The sequence below is a fragment of the Salmo trutta genome, chromosome 16, assembly GCF_901001165.1.
Source record: "Salmo trutta chromosome 16, fSalTru1.1, whole genome shotgun sequence".
Lineage (NCBI taxonomy): Eukaryota > Metazoa > Chordata > Actinopteri > Salmoniformes > Salmonidae > Salmo > Salmo trutta.
This window is the reverse complement of record NC_042972.1, coordinates 9,155,758-9,162,098: the sequence shown is the minus strand read 5'-3', so window position 1 is coordinate 9,162,098 and position 6,341 is coordinate 9,155,758.

The following is a 6,341-nucleotide window of genomic DNA, read 5'->3' as shown; positions in this document are numbered from 1 at the left end:
GTTTTCCCCTGTTAGTGAGCATTTCTCCTTTGCCAAGATAGCCCACACCTGTCAGGTGGATGGATTATCAAAGTTGATGAAATGGCATGATCATTACACAGGTGCACCTTGTGTTGGGTCCATAAACGTGCTGTTTTGTCCACAATACTACTGATGTCAAGTTTTGAAGGAGCGCGCAATTGGCATGCTGATTGCAGGAATGTCCACCAGAGCTCTTGCCAGAGTGAGTATTATTGAATGTTAATTTCTCTACCATAAGCTGCCTCCAATGTTGTTTTGGAGATATGGCAGTATGTCCAACTGGCCTCACAACCGTAGACCACATGTAACCTGCCAGCCTAGGACCTCCATATCTGGCTTCTTCACTTTTGGTGGGTGCTGAGGAGCATCTCTGTAATAAAGCCCCTTTGTTAGGAAACAACTCATTCTGATTGGCTGTGCCTGGCCCCCAGTGGGAGGGCCTGACTAACAAGTGGGTGGGCCTTTGCCCACCCATGGCTGCAACCCTGCCCAGTCATGTGAAATCCATAGAGGGTCCCGTGTGGCTCAGTTGGTAGAGCATGGTGTTTGCAACACCAGGGTTGTGGGTTCGTTTCCCACAGGGGACCAATACGGAGAAAAAAATGTATGCATTCACTACTGTAAGTCGCTCTGGATAAGAGCGTCTGCTAAAATGACTAAAATGTATAGATTAGGGCCTAATGAATTTATTTCAATTGACGTATTTCCTAAAATGAACTGTAACTCAGTAAAATATTACAATTGTTGCATGTTGCATTTTATATTTTTCTGTATATGTTTACGTAGTCTGTCCGTGAGAGAAGGTGTTGTGGATAGTCCAACCTGAAATCGCAGACTATCACAGTCTTCTTGATGTTCTAATATGGTCTCCATCTGTACCTATGAGTTTATGCTGACCTCCATGCTTTCCAGTTCTGGTCTGGGACTAGAATTCAGGGATTTTCTGTTGTTGATAATAAATGACAATTATTGAAGCTTGTCATGTGTACTGAAGACATGGTCAGAAAGTGTACTTAGGACACTTTGGGTCCTCCTTTGTGGACAGGTTGTCACCTGCTGCCACTGCAAGGATCAACATCTGTAGTCCTAGTGGCCTGCTGCGTGTACAGCTCTTCTATCAGCGAATCAACATTAATGGATGTGTGGGTGACAGAAATAAATACACATCGTTATAGCCTAGAGTCTCGCCATTGGTAGAATTTATAAAGGCGGTTTCTTCTGGTTAAAAATCACTGCAACCAGTTCTCCATCCAAAAGTTTTATGCTGATTTTTTTTTTTTATTACTTAACCTTTATTTAACTAGGCAAGTCAGTTAAGAACAAATTCTTATTTACAATGACAGCCTACACCGGGAAAAAGCCGGACGATGCTGGGCCAATTGTGCGCCGCCCTATTGGACTCCCAATCACGGCCGGTTGTGATACAGCCTGGATTCAACCAGGGTGTCTGTAGTGACATTTTATAACCGTGTAAAACTCTAGGACAAGACAACTTTTATCAATATTTTCACCAGTTTTTATATATACTGCTCAAAAAAATAAAGGGAACACTTAAACAACACATCCTAGATCTGAATGAAAGAAATAATCTTATTAAATACTTTTTTCTTTACATAGTTGAATGTGCTGACAACAAAATCACACAAAAATAATCAAGGGAAATCTAATTTATCAACCCATGGAGGTCTGGATTTGGAGTCACACTCAAAATTAAAGTGGAAAACCACACTACAGGCTGATCCAACTTTGATGTAATGTCCTTAAAACAAGTCAAAATGAGGCTCAGTAGTGTGTGTGGCCTCCACGTGCCTGTATGACCTCCCTACAACGCATGGGCATGCTCCTGATGAGGTGGCGGATGGTCTCCTGAGGGATCTCCTCCCAGACCTGGACTAAAGCATCCAGGTCTGAGAGCGAGACATGATGTCCCAGATGTGCTCAATTGGATTTAGGTCTGGGGAACGGGCGGGCCAGTCCATAGCATCAATGCCTTCCTCTTGCAGGAACTGCTGACACACTCCAGCCACATGAGGTCTAGCATTGTCTTGCATTAAGAGGAACCCAAGGCCAACTGCACCAGCATATGGTCTCACAAGGGGTCTGAGGATCTCATCTCGGTACCTAATGGCAGTCAGGCTACCACTGGCGAGCACATGGAGGGCTGTGCGGCCCCCCAAAGAAATGCCACCCCACACTTTGACTGACCCACCGCCAAACCGGTCATGCTGGAGGATGTTGCAGGCAGCAGAACGTTCTCCACGGCGTCTCCAGACTCTGTCACGTCTGTCACGTGCTCAGTGTGAACCTGCTTTCATCTGTGAAGAGCACAGGGCGCCAGTGGCGAATTTTCCAATCTTGGTGTTCTCTGGCAAATGCCAAACGTCCTGCATGGTGTTTGGCTGTAAGCACAACCCCCACCTGTGGACGTCGGGCCCTCATACCACCCTCATGTAGTCTGTTTCTGACCGCTTGAGCAGACACATGCAAATTTGTGGCCTGCTGGAGGTCATTTTGCAGGGCTCTGGCAGTGCTTCTCCTGCTCCTCCTTGCACAAAAGCGGAGGTAGCGGTCCTGCTGCTGGGTTGTTGCCCTCCTACGGCCTCCTCCACGTCTCCTGATGTACTGGCCTGTCTCCTGGTAGCGCCTCCATGCTCTGGACACTACACTGACAGACACAGCAAACCTTCTTGCCACAGCTCGCATTGATGTGCCATCCTGGATGAGCTGCACTACCTGAGCCACTTGTGTGGGTTGTAGACTCCGTCTCATGCTACCACTAGAGTGAAAGCACCGCCAGCATTCAAAAGTGACCAAAACATCAGCCAGGAAGCATAGGAACTGAGAAGTGGTCTGTGGTTACCACCTGCAGAACCACTCCTTTATTGGGGGTGTCTTGCTAATTGCCTATAATTTCCACCTGTTGTCTATTCCATTTGCACAACACCATGTGAAATTTATTGTCAATCAGTGTTGCTTCCTAAGTGGACAGTTTGATTTCACAGAAGTGTGATTGACTTGGAGTTACATTGTGTTGTTTAAGTGTTCCCTTTATTTTTTTGAGCAGTGTATATTCACCAGTATTTTATGAAATGCTAATTACCTGCTAATGTGGCTATCATAAAGAACTACAAATGCCATGATGATCTGGACGAGACTGCCGAATCAAGGAAAATGTAAGAATTTCTGGATTAACTATCTAATGTTAGCTAAATGTAGTAATTCATAAATTGGCTACATTTCTTTAAATTGACAATTCTGTGAACTGTCTTGTGCAAGTTTTAAATTGACACAATACCTGTTAGCAAAGGTGTCAGCTGGAGATGAGGTGCAGGAGCTTGCAGGGATTTGTAGTCTTGCATGATGTCTACTTCGATGCTAATTAGCATTTTCGAATTTGAGAGTAAATAGAGCCGAATATATTGATAAAAGTCACCTTGTCAGAGAGAGATTTAGATGGATATCAAAACGTCACGCCAACGTAAGCCTACACGAAACACAGCCCTTATTTGAAGTGTTTCTGAAATTCCCTATTGGAAAAATGAATGGTGGAAAACTATTTGTATTTATTAGAGATCCCCCTGGCAGCTGCTACTCTTCCTGGTGTCCAAACACATTAAGGCACTTACATTACATATCAAACAAAAGATAAAACAGTACATCATATAACATTATTACACCGCTACAGATCTACAATACAAAATGTATAATACCACCATACAACAATATTACAATGTACGTGTGTGCTAGCGCTTGTGTTCGTATGCATGTGTCTGTACCTTTGTGTGTGTCTCTTTCCAGTCTCCGCTGTTCCATAAGGTGTATTTTTATCTGGGTTTTTTTTCAATCTGATTCTACTGCTGGCATCAGTAACCTGATGTGGAATAGAGTTTCATGTAGTCATGGCTCTATGTAGTACTGTGCACCTCCCATAGTCTGTTCTGGACTTGGGGATTGTGAAGAGACCTCAGGTGGCATGTTTTGTGGGGTGTGCATGGGTGTCTGAGCTGTGTGCTAATAGTTTAAACAGACAGATCGGTGCATTCAGCATGTCAACACTTACAAAAACAAGTAGTGATGAAGTCAGTCTCTCTTCCACTTTGAGCCATGAGAGACTGACATGCATATCATTAATATTAGCTCCTTGTGTACTTTTAAGGGCCAGCTATGCTGCCCTGTTCTGAGCCAATTGTAATCTTTGTGGCACCTGACCACACTACTGAACAGTAGTCCAGGTACGACAAAACTAGAGCCTGTAGGACCTACCTTGTTGATAGTGATGCTAAGAAGGTAGAGTAGCGCTTTATTATGGACAGACTTCTCCCCATCTTAGCTACTGTTCTATCAATATGTTTTGACCATGACAGTTTACAATCCAGGGTAACTCCATGCAGTTTAGTCACCTCAACTTGCTAAATTTCCACATTATTCATTGCAAGATTTAGCTGGGGTTTAGTGAATGATTTGTCCTAAATACAATGCTTTTAGTTTTGGAAGTATTTAGAGCTAACTTTGCCACCCATTCTGAAACTAACTGCAGCTCTTTGTTAAGTGTTGCAGTCATTTCAGTCACTGTAGTAGCTGACATACATAGACACACTGGCTTTACTCAAAGGCAGTGACATGTCGTTAGTAAAGATTGAAAAAAGTAAGGGGCCTAGACAGCTGCCCTGGGGAATTCCTAATTCTAACTGGATTTTGTTTAAGAATTAAAGAATTAAAGAACACCCTCCACCCAATTAAAGAACATCCTCTGTGTTCTGTCAGAAAGGTAGCTCTTTATCCACATTATAGCAGGGGGTGTAAAGCCATAACACATACGTTTTTCCAGCAGGAGACTATGATCGATCATGTCAAAAGCTGCACTGAAGTCTAACAAAACAGCGCCCGCAATCTTTTTATCATAAATTTCTCTCAGCCAATCATCAGTCATTTGTGTAAATGCTGTGCTTGTTGAATGCCCTTCCCTATAAGCATGCTGAAAGTCTGTTGTTAATTTGTTTACTGTAAAATAGCATTGTATCTGGTCAAGCAGCCTTTTTTCCAGAAGTTTACTAAGGGTTGGTAACAGGCTGATTGGTCAGCTATTTGAGACAGTAATGGGGGCTTTACTATTCTTGGGTAGCAGGATAAATTTTGCTTCCTTCCAGGCCTGAGTGCACACACGTTCTAGTAGGCTTAAAATTAAGATATGGCAAATAGTAACCATTTCCCTGTTTGACCGCTAGGTTTAGGGGTATTATGACACCTCCATAATCTCATGTAGACTAGCCTATCAGCACAGTTGCCTACAGCGGCACGTGCCAAATCCAGGGCTGCGTTCAGTAAAGTTTTATGTTCTGGAACATTCAATAGAACGGAAACAGTGCTGTACTGAACGACCAATTGAGAAACGGTGAGGGGTTTGGATGTGGGTTAGGGAATGCTGTCAGTATGGCCACTACCCTTTTAAATACATCCCTCATTGCTTCAAGCCACACCCACCAAACGGTAGCAAACGTACCTCAAAGTCTGTTATTAAAGAATGTACAAGAACGTTTTGGGGAAACGTGTCGTTCAGCACAACCGGTTCGGTAATAATGTAGCAAACGTTCAAGCGAACTGAACGCACCTCAGAGTAGGTACATATTTTTTTTTACGTGAACTACTTCATCACACACAGACTTTATTTGATGGAAACACATTCCTGGTGGGAAAATGTTTTAAGAATATTCGCATGAACATCTGTTGCCTATTGGATGGAAACCTAGCTACTGTCTGCATGTAAATCAGAGCAGAAGGTTACCCTCTGAAGTCTCACTGTTGACATTCTGTAACCACGTTTCCATCCACAATTTTTATGCCAGTAAAGTCATACTATATATATATATATATAAATCTTAACAGCTGTGATGGAAACAGGACGTTTCGGTACAAGTTTATAAATGCCGACAGATAATTCGACATGGTAGGATCTTATAGTGTCGGTAACATGTATTATGCAAGAAATGCCGGTGAAATCTTCTTTATGCCGAAATATTGATATAATAACCATCATAACAATGTTAACTTGGAGTCACACGATGATATGGTGTGTGGTGCTCCCACTACGACTTGGGAAAGTATGCAATTTATTAGGCTACAGATTTTTGTGCAATTTCTCTGTTATACTAATCTATAATGAGCTGATCAATGGGCGAACGCCGGCCCCTTACCAAGATGGAAAATGGATGGAAACCTAGCTTGTAATACTTGTCTGACAGATGCTTATTTTGCCACCTGTCTCCTTGACTTCCCAAACCCCGGCCTGGTCTGCTTGGTCTGGTCTGCCTTGTAAGCGTTCC